Genomic DNA, 16,796 nt, shown 5'->3' with positions numbered 1-16,796 from the left:
AAATAATTGAGGGAAAAATATTTTTCTGACTTGCAACGTAGTATCTAAATACACAGTTAGAAAATTGAACATTTAAGAAATTTAGGAGAGTGAGAACATCACGTTCTAATTTGTAAATTCTTATGTATATAATAAAATTAAATTAAATTATAGTTTTGATTCATTTTTTCGCCTAAACTTGAGGCACTTTAGACATTTCCATTTTAGATATTTTATTGTTTATTTATTTAATAGATAGTATTAATCGATGAGACGTTTGTTACAATTAGAGAATGTAATTTTAATGTGTACTTTATAAAAGAATTTTATTATTATTTATTATTATTATTATTATTATTATTATTATTATTATTATTATATTTTTAGTAGAAGAATAATAAAGTTTATTGATGTCATTATCGAACATTTCTATGCATACATTATTTATTGATTAAAATACGTATATTTATATATGAATTATTAACGTCGGTCTATCGGTAGGACTAAGATCATGTAGATGCATAAAACTTAGTTTTACCTTTTTTTTATTGTAATATTTCTTATTTATATATAAAAAAAAATTACGAATTTGTTTATATATTTATAAATTTTAGACATAAATAGTTAAATATGTTTTAATTTCATGTAAATATGGTTTCTTATTTAAGCCTCTTGCAAAAAAATTGCTATTTTTAGATCTTAGTTAGTTTAGTGATAGCCTGGCAAATAAAATAAATAGTATTAATTAAAGTAATAAATAATATTTTGAATTATAATTATTAAGTGAGAAATAAACGGGAGTGAGAAAATTTCTTACTCTAGCTCATGGCATGGAATAAGAAATAGATAAGTAAACACACTCCATACATGACTTATACAATAACATGATAATAACAGGTAACTATCACAGTCATTCAATTATTACTATTAACACAATCACTTGTTAATAACATATCAATCATAAGTAATTTAGTCACATGTGAATATGAGATGCAATAGCTACAAACTCTCGATTTACAGCATGTGGTACCAATATCAAGATATATGTAGGGCATATTAAACGATTTGTCGATTTATATGCATATGATGCATGTCACATAGACTCTTTCATATCATGAAATCACTATATATACACATATTCAATGATTTGCCACTCAAATGATTTGTCACACATGCGATTTGTCATGCTTTCAATTGTTATTTACCAAACATACACTTACCATATACATAATTTGTCATAAGAGTCAAGTATCTTATTCAACTAGTTTATCAACATATATGATTAATTCAAACTCATCAACATTAATTTTACTCAATCAAACCTCTCCATCTCAAGTAAAGGAACATTCTTCATACACGAATTCTACCTAGTGGAAGTCCATCCACACCCAACACATCTCATCTAGAGGGCACTCATAGCTCTTGGGATGACTTACATCCGACGTGTCACGCCTAGCGAGATAATAATAGGGAGCTTTTTAGAACCTCCATGCTCAACGAGCTCAACCCACACTCGGCATGAGTGTCATAAAGACTCGCAGCCTCATTAGCACCTAATGAGGCATATCCCACGCCCAACACAAAAGAACAGGGAGCGAGCCTTACTCTCGGACACCTTAGCGCCCGACAAGACGCAAGTGGTGCCCGACCTTATATTAGAAACTAGAAACATGTAGAATCGTGATTTGCAAATATCAAACTCAACGCATACATTTATAATTTCGATTGGTAAAACACTTTATTTTACTCATACAATAATACATCATAAGATACGAATTTCAAGCAATTACAACTTCCATCAACTATTCACGCAATGACTATTCACTCGCATATTCTTAGGATTCCCACAAGAACCCTCAAGCAACTCAATTCATATCAAAAAGGGCCCAATGCACAAAATTAATCATATATGATCACAATTCATATCAATCTAAGAGCAATAATATCACATGGGAAAACAACAATGAGAACAGAAACAATTGGGATTTCCCCTTCATGCAATGCATACAACATACAGTGGTTGTAGGTCAACCTTACTACCCATCAGTTACCCCACGTCCTAAAGTGAGAATTCTCACTCCCCCTTTACTTTTATTGGCAAACAAGGAAGAACGTGGATTTATGAGATGATATCTTTTTTGTCTCTTCTCCTCCTGGTTCTTCGGAGTGTAAACAAAAAGTGAAAGCCTGAGTAGAAAAATGACATATCTTCCTTTTTAATATTAAACCTAACTTAACCTTCATCTAACCCATCCATGGTTACTCAACCTTAATTATGATCACAAATCTCGTTTCCTCACTTAATAATAATAATAATAATAATAATAATAATAATAATAAAACAATAATGTTGCAACACGAATCGCAACAGGACAACAAAAATAAATTTAAAACATGAAGTAACCACCAATTTTTATTTAGAAAAACCTCAGGAAAAACCTTTAGAAGTAAATGATCTTTAAAACCAAATTTTTGAATTTGAGAGTCAATTACGTGTAAGGAAAATATTAGCATCTTACAACATTCATCTTATAATTTTTTAAAAAATATCTATCTCACCCAAAAAATTAAAGAAAATAATTATGATAATGATTTATTATTCATTTAATAAGTGTTTATTTTATTTTATTTTTTAAAAACTAAATTTTGTTATTATATTGAAAAAAGATTAATATTATTATTTATTTTTAGCTCGACAGGAATAGTTTCTTGCTCCTACGTATTTCCATGTGTAATTGAGAATCAGAGTTACATAGTTCTTTTGGTAGAAAATATTTGTGGGTTAATTTTTTAGTTTTATGTTTGTTAGATTTTAGAATTTCTAAATTGTCACAATTCATACATTTCAAATTGTAAAATTGAACAAGGTGTACACCCAAGTCAATCTATTGAAATATTTTATTTGTTATCTTTATTTGATAATTTTATTTGCTTTAGAGAATAGATATAAGGCATCAAATTGTCTCAAGTTTTTCCTTATAATTTCATGTTTAAAAAAGGTGTCACATCCAATTATTCATTTTCTCTAAACGTATTATAATTTGATTAAATTGCAAAGATTAGTTTTAACTTCCATCAAATATTTTATTTTAAAAGACTTGGAACCTCCAAATTGTCACAACTTGCATTCTAAGAACCCAAGGTCAAAGAAATATCACATCAAATTAACCATATTTTAGGTTTTAACTATTAATTATTGTCATTAGTCACTAAAAATATTTAAACTATTTTCTCAATATTTTTATCTTATAATAAATATATCATTAATATCATTATAAATATAAAAGTAAAATACAAAAGACACGCTTATTCTAACAAAACTTTCACATCACCTAGATTTTCTACACATATATGCAATTCAAATAATAATACTAAACAAAATCACCTTTAAAGATATTAAATCCATCCATACTACAATGAACATAAAATGCAAAAGCAATTATAAAATGTAGATGGGAAGCATACATGTACATTATCGATAGCTAAAAAAACAAAAAAAATGACACATTTATATAAAAAAAAATAATAATAAATATAGATCGTAGAGAATACAACCCAAAACAAAAGTTAATCTCAATATGAATCAAATTCATGCCTTTATTCTTGGAATATGATTAAGAAAGGAAAATATGAGTTCATAATGTATTTCATGATTGCGGATACTTGTTTTTCGTAGCAAAGGATTCATGTTATTTTGATTCAAAGTGTACTTGCTTGCTGGTTCAAGATAGGTATTGCTAGTTTGAGATTGACGTAAGGTGTAAGAGTTAGTTCATTGGTGATGTTCCAAAGGTTTACTTAGGTGGCATCATGGGTGGTATGTATGGTGGTTGAACTTTTTTAATTTGTTTTTTGTTTTTGTGCACTAGATGGGAAGAATTGGTTCAAACTACAACATGCTTTGGTTTTTTATGAGGTTGTTGTGTGTGAGAGGTTCAAATTTTTTAGAGAATTCAAAAATCATCCCCACATACTCTTCTCTTCCTCCCTTTATGAAGAAGAGTCGTATAGAAAACTAAAGCATGCTGCCAAAGGGTGACAACTAGCTTAGCCTGCAATCCCAAAACAAACTATGCATGCATGGCACAAAAGAAGAATTGCCTACACTAATATAGCAATTTTAAAAGACATAAAGAAAGTCATCTTGATTGCAATATCCAAAATAAAATTCTAGAGTGTGTTGCTTGTTATTGTTATGTGTACCTTCTCCAATTCTTTCTATTGGAGCATATCATTTCTTTTTTCTTTTTTTTTCTTTTGTTTTATTTTATTTTTAAAAATGTAAATCTCTATTTTATTTTATTGTTTTTTTAATTTATTTAGTACTAATCGGGACAAAATTGAGTTATAACAAATAATAAAATATTATATTATAATATAATCCTCATATAATTTAACCAAAATAAATATACAAAATATAGTTTCAACCTTAAAATGCTCTCAGATGTCAATCCCTTTAAATTTTTTAATATATATACATATATATATATATATATATATATGTGTGTGTGTGTGTATGTGTGTGTATGTATTAATCTAATTACAAAAACGTAGGGTGTTACAGAGCCCAACGATGAGCCTTAGAGAGAGCCCTATTTCATGGCCTTTACACTTAATGCTTTTATATGATATGTTGAGATGATAAGTTGAATTATTATAAAGATATGTTATACTGTTATGATTGATAAATTATCTTGTAAAAAGTTGAAACCAAAGTATGTTGAGTTGTTTAAACTAAACTAGGAGTTATTCTAAATGTTGTATAAGTTGTGTTGACAAGTAGAGATGTTGTATTGAGTTGAGTTGTGTTGTGTTGTATTGTGCATGATGCACAACACACGATGATAAGTTATATTGCAAACTTAGGACTAGAGGAAGAAGTGTTGTTTTTGAAAGTTGAAATATCTCATTGTGTAGATATGTGTTGTGGTGTTTTGAGAACCCAATGTTGAAAAGCCCTTCTTGAGAGAGCTAACTCTTGAAGTGGAGTATTATGTCTCCTCTAAGTCCTTAATTGATACCTATGGGGGTAAGGTTGAGTCATACTAGTTTAAAAGTAACCAAATTGAATAAGGTTAAAGTTGAGGGATAAAATCCTTAATTAATTACTAAAAAGGTGTACAATATTTGGAGGGTAGTCGACAGGTTAATTCCATATAAGCTTAGTTGATGCATACTAATGTCGTGGCAAACTTACACACAAATTGTTGTATTTTTGATAATGGTATTGTACTTTTGTAATTTAAGTAGCGACATTTGAGAAATCAATAAAGTTGTTGACTTGATAATAGTATACTAGATGTTGTATTGACTTGGTGTTGGTATGTTATACATTGTATTGACTTGATCTTTTTTTAGGGATAAATATAGTAATTCGGTAGGGTCAAGTCACTTAGACTGTTCACCTATGTTGTAAGAGATATATTAGTTGAAATGTATAACAATGCATATAAGTTGTTGTGTTGTTAAGATGATATGTTGATAAGTTGTATTATGTGTTGTTGTGTTGTTATGTGGTAAAGTTGTTGAAACTTGTATGCATTGTTAAATGTTGAGTTGAAAGTGATGTGGTAAAGTTGTTTAGTTGTGAAGTTGTACTTTTGTTGTAAATATGTTTATATAGTTAGTTTGTATCTCTAACATATTATGTTGTTTTCTTACTTTCCATGTTGTTAGAATGTGATGATCATATTTGTTGAGTCAAAAAGACAATCTTAGATCCATTAACCATAATGTCTTAATGATAACAAACATAAATGATTTATTTGAGAAATTTTTTTAAAACCATTCAATAAGATGAATGCTCTTTGTAAGGAATGCACTAAGACAACTTGTTATCTTGACATAAGTGTCTAATAAACGAAATATTTTAATTGTAAGGCATTTATGTTGAATTTATATCATTTATGATGTCTAATAACTAAATCAATCTTTGTGTATAATATTCCTTAACAAATCGAAGCAAAATAACTTCTTTGGTACCTACACTAACAAAAGATAATGAAGACATGATTTTTGTCAAAAAAAAGTCAAGCAGATCTCATGAATTATGAAAATCTTAAAAAAAATTGTTTTGAACCGACACACACATGACTTTACTTGTTCGATACTTAAAAGGTGATAAGTAATTTCATTGATCAACTAAAAAGTAACTATTTAGTGAAAACATTTAATGCATCAACGAACACTTCTGTCCACAAGAAACAAAGATGAAGACAAATGAAGTAAGCCTATGAGAGATGCTAAAGGATTTGCAATCGTCATCTTCATTTAAGTCCTATAAAAGGAAGTTTGAAATTCAAAAATATTGTAAAATATTATATCCTTTCTTTTTGTAAAAAGTCTTTTCACTTAATTGGTTGTATTATGTTTTGATAGTAAGATGAAACAACATAATTAGCTTAACCAACTTTAATTTTATGTTATTGCTTTGAGCTTGGAGAGACTTATCTGTAAAATAATACTTTGTTGTTAAGCTTGGAGATACTTGTCTGTAAAAGAATACTTGGTTATTAAAGCCTGGGGAGACTTTGTGTTGAAAAGAATATTTAGGTAGTTATTTGAAGATGCAAGTCAAAGAACACTTAGGTTTGAGTCGAAAGTGACTTGGCCAAAGAATAATTGCATTGTTGTATAAGATAGTGGAACTTGATTTGGTTGAATTAAGAACTAGATGTAATTTCGATAATTGAAGCGAACCAGTATAGAAATTTTGTGTTCAATTTTTTATCTCTTCATCTACACTTCATAAAGTTATTACTTCATTATTTTCAAAAAAATGTAAATTTTTTATTGACACTATTTAACTCTCCTTCCAGTGTCTCTCTTTTTTTCTACAATATATAATGGGATTAGGGTAAGAATAGGTAGAAGGGAGAGTAAGATGTTGAGTCATATTATTATTGACGTATTTTGAGAGAAAGTTGTTCTGATACAGCTAGATGTTACTTGACCAATAACTTAGAACATTTTATTTTTTGTTGTTTTGATATTTGTGTATGTAATACCACTAAGAGATTTTATATTTTCAGTTGTTTATTTCTTTACATATATATTGTTGTATGAATATTTAGGTATTACTTGCATGAAAAATCCTAAATTAGTTTACATTTATGTTTTTTGCTAGTTAATCACTAAGTTGTAATAAGTGTAAAAACATTCTAGATCATTACAAATAAAAAAAAACTACTAACAAGGTGATTACAAATGAACATGAGCTAATACATACCAAGTGGTTAGTGGTAAAGAAAAAACAATAATAACAAGGCAAAAAAAAGAGGAAACAAGACTTTTATGTGGAATCATTGCAAAAATTGCATACACAAGGTAATGTGGAATGTAAAATTAAAGGTTAGAAATGTGTCAATCTAATGCTTCAATGGGCACACGATTTCATTACTTAAGGCACTAAAAAGTATAGGATTACACTTAAAACTTAAAGACCAAGAGGTTATGCCAAGTTGGTAGTGTGGCTCTTAATGCAAAATGTAGGAAAGGTTGTAATTGGGATTGAAAATTACGATTAGAGGGACCTACAAAATAAACACGTTCCTAACACTAATTTTCAAAATTTTGTGAAGATTTATGACGTGAGAAATGGGGAAAATCTTTCACTAACCTTAGGATCTTTCTTGAGGATGATCCTAGGTTTGGTTTAAGACAGGATTTATGTTTATGGTTGAGTGGATTTTGTTTGAGTGATGATGAGTGTTTGGGTTTAGACAAATGAGGATTTTTGGATGTAGTAGGTCATATAAGAAAATTAGCAATGAGCTTCCTCATGGGTGTTGATGATGCAATACGGTATTGCTTGAGTTATTTTAACAAGTAATTGATCTACAACTTCAAGAGTTGAATAGTCATTTTATATAAATAAATATTGAGTTGTTTCTTTGTGTAACATGCTTAAATCCAATATATACATATATATACACACACACATATATATATATATATATATATATATATATATATATATATATATATATATTTGCATTAAACAAGGAGAAGTTGATTCATTTTTTACAATTTTATCCTTTTGAATTTTTGCCTTCAACTTAATATTTTATAATCAACATGAAAATTATTTCTCTAACAATACATTTTCAAAATTAGGGGTATTAGTGATCTTTCTATGTAACATATGGAGACCAAAAAACATGTGTTGGTGTATTTGTTTTTAGAACTAGTGACAAAAAAAAATGTTGTGAGCAAAAAAAAAATGTTAATAGAGAAAATGTTTAAAGACAAAAATTGATCAAATTTTTTTAAAGACTAAATGTAAAATTTTAAAAAAAATTAAAGAATAAATATATTTAATTTGAATACTTAATATTTAATATTTAAATTTAATTTAGTCATATTTACTTTAAATTAGAAATATTTTGAACAATTCAAAAAGAAAGTCAATTTACTAGAATATCCATAAATTTTCTCAAACTTGATAAACTTTGTAGTTTCACAAATACATAAAATAAATTTATTTTCCTTTTAATATTTATTTGTATCCTTATTTTAAGCATATATATAAATCTTTTTTCCATAATTCGAGAAAATTGGGATTCCATCTCATCATGAAAGTGTTTTTGTGAGAAAGTGGGATAAAAATAGTTTCCAAGAAACTATATTTTTGAGAATTTTTTTTTAAAATAGTTACCAAACATGATAAATTAAGATTTTAGATTTAAGATTCTCATAGAAGTAAAAATATTTCGCGTACCAAATGTTCCTTATTGTAATTTTTCCCTTGCATTTAAGTAAATTCATAAAATAAGTGAAAATAAATAATAATTATTTAAAAGATTTAATTTTGAAAATTTTGAAAATAAATCAAATAAAGATAATATTTTATGCTTAAAATGATTCTGTTGAAGTATAGTAACATTTTTGCTCTCATTAACATTTTTACATTCAAAGTAGCTTTTACTACTAATATCTTTATCAAAATTATTATAGCAAAACTATAAGGGTATTTGACCATAATAAATAAAATAAAAATTACGTAAATAAATTTTAAAAAAACTATTTACCAAAATAAATTATTTTTGACAGGTAGGAGAGAGACAGATAAGAAGAAAACGTCGAGAGCAGTGACGAGTATAGTATATAACAGAAGTCGTCAACCAAATTGACGCCACTCGTGAAAAAAACATGGAATGTAAATCGTCAATATCTTTGATGTTTTGTTATGCATGAAGTATCAAAAGCGATAAAAATGAAAAAAAAATATGTGTACCAAAGCAATTAAATGTATGTCAGCAATGAGGAGGTTGATGTTATGTATTCAAATTTAATTATGCATTATATTGTAAAAAAGCTCCTGTGTGTCCGTGGCTGCATAGCTTGCATGCATCTAATCAACCTGCATAGCTATGACTAATGACCCTATGTCTACATGCGTGTTTGATGAGCATTGTGCAGAAAATGTCCACACTTGAAAATGTCATCCGCATTGACATTTTCAAAACATTTTAAAACCTTTTCCAAGTCCAAAACGTCGAGGGTGGTGACGTTTTCCACCTTTTAAATCACATCCACGTTTCCAAATCCAAAAAAATTTAAAACCTCCAAACAATTTAAAACCACGTTTCCAAGTCCAAAAAATTTAAAAACCTCCAAATAATTTAAAACTAGGTTTGTAGGTCTCAAAACTAGAGCTGTCAAAACGGGTAACCCGGCCCAGCCCGGCCCAGCCCACCACGGGTTGAGCATTTAGTGGGTCAACCCATCCCGGTTCATTTATTAGTGGGTCAACCCATCCCGGTTCATTTATTAGTGGGCTCAAAAAAATTGAACCCACCCGGCCCACCACGAGTTGGTGGGTTAAACGGGTTGGTTCACCTAATTTAAAAAAAAAATGTAATTTTTTAATATATAACTAAAGCCCAAAATCACCGGATTCGACGAATTCATGGGACGATGATTCCCCATCGGAGGCTGCCCACCAAACCCACCATAAGAGCCCATCCCCACCGAGGCTCGCGACTCGCTGTGCGCGGTGGGCACGGTGGCTCGCGGTGTTGTGCAATGCAGTGTGGCGCGATGTGGTGTTGTGCAAGACGGTGGTGTTGTGCAGGACGGTGGCAGTAAGTGGCTAGTGCGGTGACATGGTGGCAGTAGCTATGGCTTGTGGCTGTGGCTCTAGTGTGGTGTTGTGTAGAGTACAAAGTGGCGTGCAGCGAACTGATGTTGAGATGAGGGTGCGTGCATCATGCGTCGTGTGGGAAATTGAGAAGAGAAGTGAGAACTGAGAGTGAGAGTCTTAAACCCTAATGCTCATTTGGCCAATTGGGCCTAATAAACTGAAGGCTGAAGCATATGTTTTTTTTAATGGGTTGGTGGGTCAGCCCGGCTCACCACGGGTTCAACCCAGGTGAGCGGGGTTGTTAGTGAGCCGAGTTCAAAATTGTCCCGTATTGAAATTTTCAAAATTTTTTTGGCCTAACCCGGCTCAAACCCATGGTGGGTCAGGTTGGCTCACCGGGTTGAGCCCATTTTGACAACTTTACTCAAAACGTCATGGTTAGAGACGTTTTCTTAGCCTCCAAAGGCGTCATTATAGCTGATGTTTTCCTTTATTCCACCCGTGATCGTCCGGCCTTATGAGAGCCCGTGATGGTCGCATCTCCTCTAGCAGGCTCCCAAGCAAGCTTCCACGAAGGTTTGTTGTAGTAGTGTGAGTGGATATAAATTTGGGAAGTGAGTGAGTGGATTAGTGAGTGTGTGAATGAAGGTGAAAAAAAGAAGAGAAGTGAAAAGAGAGAAGTGAAAAAAAGAAAGAAAACAACCACCAAAAACAGATAAATATCTTCGTATTAGAAGAGCTACCAAAAGCAACCATCGAGATGGGGCAATTCCTGATGAAGTTAGACCCTATCTTACACAAGCAAGGATGCTAGGAGTGGTTGAAATGTCATATTTTCCTATTGACCACCAGTTAATTTCAGCATTAGTTGAGCGGTGGAGACCGGAAACACACTCTTTCCACATGACATTTGGAGAGTGTACAATTACATTGGAAGATGTTTCCATTTTGCTTGGTCTAAAGGTACATGGAGACCCAATTACTGGTTGTTTGACATATAAATGGTTCACACTTGTTGAAGATTTGTTTGGAATTACACCACCACCAACTATAATTAAAGGTGGAAGGCTAAAGATGAGTTGGGTCGATCAACATTTTTTTGATGTTTCCATGCATGTGCACAACGTGAAACAAATGGAACGATATGCTGAGCTTATATCTTGCGGTTGCTTGGGGGTATGCTTTTATTAGACAAGTCTTCAACTCTAGTACCGATGCGATATTTGGTCATGTTGACAGATTTAAACCAATATGGCCAACTTAGTTGGGGATCAGCCTTACTTGCTCATATATATAGAGAACTATGCATTGCCATTAATTATGACAATAAAGAAATTAGCGGGACATGTGTTTTACTACAATTGTGGGCATGGTATCGGATGCCGTATTTTGCATCCCTGACGACACCACTAAATATTTTTGGCGTTCCTTTAGGTGCAAGGTAATAATTTAAATTAAATTGCCTTATTAAATATTAGATTTAACATTAGACAAGTAATTAATTTGTTAATTTTTCATATTTTCAGGTGGAATAGTGCTTTGCAGGTGACAAAAAGAACTCTTACTCAAATTCGTGATGCGTTAGATAAAATGAAGGATAAGGATGTACGTTGAGAGTTTTTTTATAATTAAAATTTTTAATTGGATATCTTGAAATTAGTATTAAGTTATGACTTTTTATTTTTTGTGTGCAGTTTGTTTGACAGTCATACCTTCAATATTTTCATTCTCTACCATCATATTGTGTATAAAACACAAATATTTGGAGGGCAGTAGTGCCATTGATAGACTTTCATATTATTGAGTATCACCATGCTGACCGTGTGATACGCCAATTTGGCATGGTACAATACATTCCTCGTCCTCCACGTCAACCTGATAATTTGCATGATCTAACTTTATGTGGCAAAGATGATATTGATTGGCGAGTTCAACACGTTGTCTTTATGCACGAGTGGGAAACAAGGTTAGACCGTGTTTGGACACAAGAGGCTTATACTACTACACGTTTAAGTAGTAGAAAAAGTACATGGTGTGGTATAAAAGACACACCAAACGTTGGATTGGACGTATTAGTACAAAACAAGATTATGTGGTAAGTCAATATATAATAATAATTGTTTTATAATTAATTGGTTTGGTTGTTTATGTTTGTGTTTTATATTAAGTTCAACATGTAAAATTAACAGATTATTTATTTATAGGAGGACACTATGGAGGAAATGTATCATAAGGCCAAAATAGAACCTAGAAGCAGTTTCTCAATGGAAGAATTGACTGATAATCTTGCTAACTGTTTAGAGGTTTACGGTGAATTACACAGATTGCAATATCCCTCTACAAGTGCTCCACTACCATCACAAGATGAGCCTAAAGTAGTTGTTGTGGAAGATATTGGTGCGGGCTGACGAGAGGGTCGTGGCCTTGGATGCCGACGCAGACATGTAAATCACGAGCTTGTAGATATATCCATGCCATCACATGACCCTCCTGTAGGTAGTTATTACGCTTATCCAATGACACCATCAAGGGGTTATAGTTAGTATGTATATACTTCAAGTGATACTAGTAGAGAAAGTCCTACTTTTGTTGCTCATGTTTCATCTCCATGTGATACATATGTTCCTTCTCCACCAACATACACTCCAGATGCTTATATGGGGAACATGATGACTCCGTTAGCACCTTATTATCCATTTAAATATGGCGGAGATCATATGCAGGGTACTTCTTTAGGCGGGAGTTATTTTGGAGGTACTCCTTTTGGACAACCTACTTCTTTAGGGTCAGCCTTTGTAGTTAAGCAATCAAAGCACGATACATAAGAAGTAGAAGAGGAGGACCTTATAAGAAGGAACCCAGATAGGGGTGCTAGGCATCGTGGTCGTCAATGTATTTTATCACCTCATGATTCGACAGATCCACGATGAAGGCCTTAGAGATGATTCATTTGTATGTATTGTATATTTTTTTATTTTCATTAATTTTAATTACGTAATGAACTATAATTTATAATTCATGTTATTGATTATTACCAATAATTTAAAAGATTTCATACTGTTAATTAATAAAGCACCATACATTATATATAATTTAGTGACATGGACATATGCTTTTTAAAATTAGTAACAAATTTCATTAGTAAAATACTTTAAAAAATACATATTAATATTTCAAGTGCAAATACACATTAATGATTGAGGTCATCAATTACATTTGATGCTAGTTGCAGACAGTTTGTTCTATTATGGCCTTTAACCCTACAATGTCCACAACGTTATTTTCGTTGTGACTCTGTCCAATCTATTTCATTTCTTATATGGGTTGATTTTGGACAGCCTTTAGCATGCAACATGCCTTGGTCAGGGAAAATGCGAGGTCCATTGTTAGCACGAATGTTATCATCACTACCAAGTGGGTACCATTGCCTAGAATATGCCTATTTGATATGTGCATTTGAATAGGCAGCATCAACATAGTTCAACGGATCTGCGCTAACATAAGTACATGCAGCAATGGCATGTGAACATGGATATCTGTAAGCTTGGAAAGCACCACACTCACATTTTCATTCATTAAGAATTACTATCTAAGTATGACCACCTCTTTGTGTAACAGGATTGAAAGCTTCTTTCACTTCAAATTTGGTGGCCTCATAATCATATCTTCGAACGAAATGAGATGTTGCCTCCTATTGGTTGTTCTGCATAGCGTCTATTAACTTTCGACAATATTTTTGACCAATCGCAAGCTCTAAGTTTGCTTGACCTAACCTTTGCACAAAATACTCAACTAACATTGCATATGTACACTTTACAAGAGCTGTTATTGGTAGGTTACGACTACCCTTTAAGATCTTGTTCATAGCCTTAGACAAGTTTGTAATCATGTGATATCTACGACCTTTGTCATCATGGGCGAGGCTCCATTTTTCTAGCGAAATTCCATCAATCCACCGACGAATTTCTGGACTTATCTCACGAAATTGTTCAAGCCTCCTAACAAACTTATTTTGCAAGTTGTGTAGCCTATCCAAATTTGACCACAAATATCAACATTAGGTAATAAGCTAACATATTATGTAGTACGAAAAACATAGAATATAAGAAGGAAATAATATTATACTCATGTGAATCAACTCTTTTTTTAGTTTGACATTTTTAAACCGTTGGTTGAAATTGCTTGCAATGTGACGAATGCAATAGACATGATAGCTATAAGGTGGTTGCCAACCATTATTTTCATTTACCATAGTTGATTTGATGCTTTGGTGTCGACCTGATATTATACAAATGTCTTGCTTTGTAGTTACGTAGCGACAAATGTTTGACAAGAACCATGACCAATCACTTAATGTTTCATCGTCAACTATAGCAAAAGCAATTGGCAAAACGTGAGCATTGTCCTCTTGTGTTGTAGTGATTAGTAGAGTGTCGCGATAGTTCCCATATAAAAATGTTCCATTAATTTGTATGATGGGTTTTGTGTAGTTGAATGCATCACAAACAGGTTTGAATGTCCAAAACACACGATGAAACTTGCGAAATCATGCAGCAACGACATTATTGGACATATAATCTATTGTCTTAAGTCTATAAGTAGACCCAGGACAACACTCTAGCATCCTATCCAACCACCTTGGCAAAAGGTCATATGAATCTTCCCAATCACCAAAAACTCTTGAAATGACTTTTTGTTTGGCTTTCCACGTCTTTCTGTACAAAACCTTATAATTAAATTGTCCACTTATTCTTTCTTGAATTAACAAAATTGACATGGAAACATCTTCCTTCACCATTCCTGAAATGAAATATTAAGCATACTATTAATAATTATTACAAAAATTACCGTTATTTTAAAATATTTTAAGAGTATGTATAAATAAAGTTACCTAATATGCAAAAGCAAATGAATTCGGAGTCCAATTTGTTGTGATCTTGAGACAATATTGCATTCATGCATGTGTGTCGACCACCTCATTTCTTTATCACCCACTTGTTATTGTACTTAGTGGACATAATAGCCCTTAGTTTCCAAGGGCAACCTTCATTATTATTAAGGCATCGTGACAAAACCTTCAATTCAGACTCAACAACTACAAATGTCTGGTGAGCATACATAGAGTAGTGTTTAACATCCATTCGCACATCAGCTTTCATGTGAAAACATAGTCCAACATATAACTCATTGTCGCAACCGAAATCGCAACGGGACGATGAAAAATAAATTAAAAAAAGGAAGTCGCCACCAATGTTATTTTTTATGAAAAAACATTGAAAAAACCATAAAATAGAAAATAGTCTACGAAAACCAGATTTTTGAGTTCGGGAGTCGATTACGTGCGAGGAAGGTATTAGCATCTCACAACGTTCGTCCTAAGTCAATTACCTTTAATTAATTAAACAAATTATTTATAGCTTATAAAATATTTATATCACCCTAAATTAATTAATTATAATGATCAAATGTATTTTATTTAACTAATTTAATCAATGCATTTAAAAAAGGTTAAAGTTATTATTGTTATATAAAAAGGAAGATAACATTATTTTTTTTATTTTTTGGCTCGACAAGATTTATTTCTTGCTCCTACGTATCTCCATGTGTAATGAAGAATTAGAATCACGTAGTTCTTTGTAGAAAATATTTGTGTGTTGATATTTTTTAATTTTTATTTTTGTTAATTTTAGAATTCTTGAACTGTCTCAACTCATTCACCCTCAAAATATAAAATTGACTAAGGTGTACACCAAAGTCAGCTCAATGAAATATTTAATATTAATTAATTATTGTCATTATCTATTATGGTATAAAAATATAATCTTAGTTTAATATTTTCACTTTAAAAAGAAAGACATCAAATTGTCATAACTTGTACCTTAAAATTCATAGATTAAAAAGATGTCACCTCTAATTAATCATTTTTCACATAAATTTTTTGTCATGATGAATATAAATATTTTATTAAAATGTTGAAGTGATATTTATAATATTTATGATGTAAGTTTTATATTTTTAATTTAAAAATACTTTAAGATAATAAGTTGTCACGACTTATACCTTTAAGTCCAAAATACTTCATTTTAACATCGATGAAATAAATTATCCTTTAAAAAAAATAACAATTAGATTATCAGAATTTACATTAAATAATAATAATAATAAAATTCAAACATTCAAAAAACATATTACATTCAAGTAACCCTTTTTTTAAAATCTGATCACTACATAAACATGTATATGCACTCCATTTATTTATTACTTAGTTCAAGATTAATAAATATTTTACATGTTTTATATTATTATGATTAGATTGATATGAAAGAGGCATTAAACAAACGTGTACAATATATTTTAATTAGGAGCCATTTCACCATTTCACTGGACTAGCCCCTTTTTTACAAACATGTTCAGATAAGTAAAAAACATAGTGGTAAAGCAGATTCAACATTGTCATGAAATACTAATAACATAAAATAAAAACAAATAAGCAAATGAGGTAGTAAAGAAAATGAAGTGAAGGTGACGCTGCATTCAAAGATACACATCAAAGAAAAGAAAAAATCTTGGCCAAAAGCAAATAACATATACAAATTAAATAACCATATTCTCACGCAAATAAAAGAAAAGTGTGGCAAATAAAACAAACAAACGAGAAATCTGTACATAAAAGATAACGTACGTGACTCCCGCGATGAGGATTATAGTTTGCACATAGCTTAGTTTATATTGA

This window comes from Cajanus cajan, chromosome 2 (assembly GCF_000230855.2).
Source record: "Cajanus cajan strain Asha chromosome 2, NIPB_CcT2T_4, whole genome shotgun sequence".
Taxonomy (NCBI): domain Eukaryota; kingdom Viridiplantae; phylum Streptophyta; class Magnoliopsida; order Fabales; family Fabaceae; genus Cajanus; species Cajanus cajan.
This window is presented reverse-complemented; position numbering follows the sequence as displayed.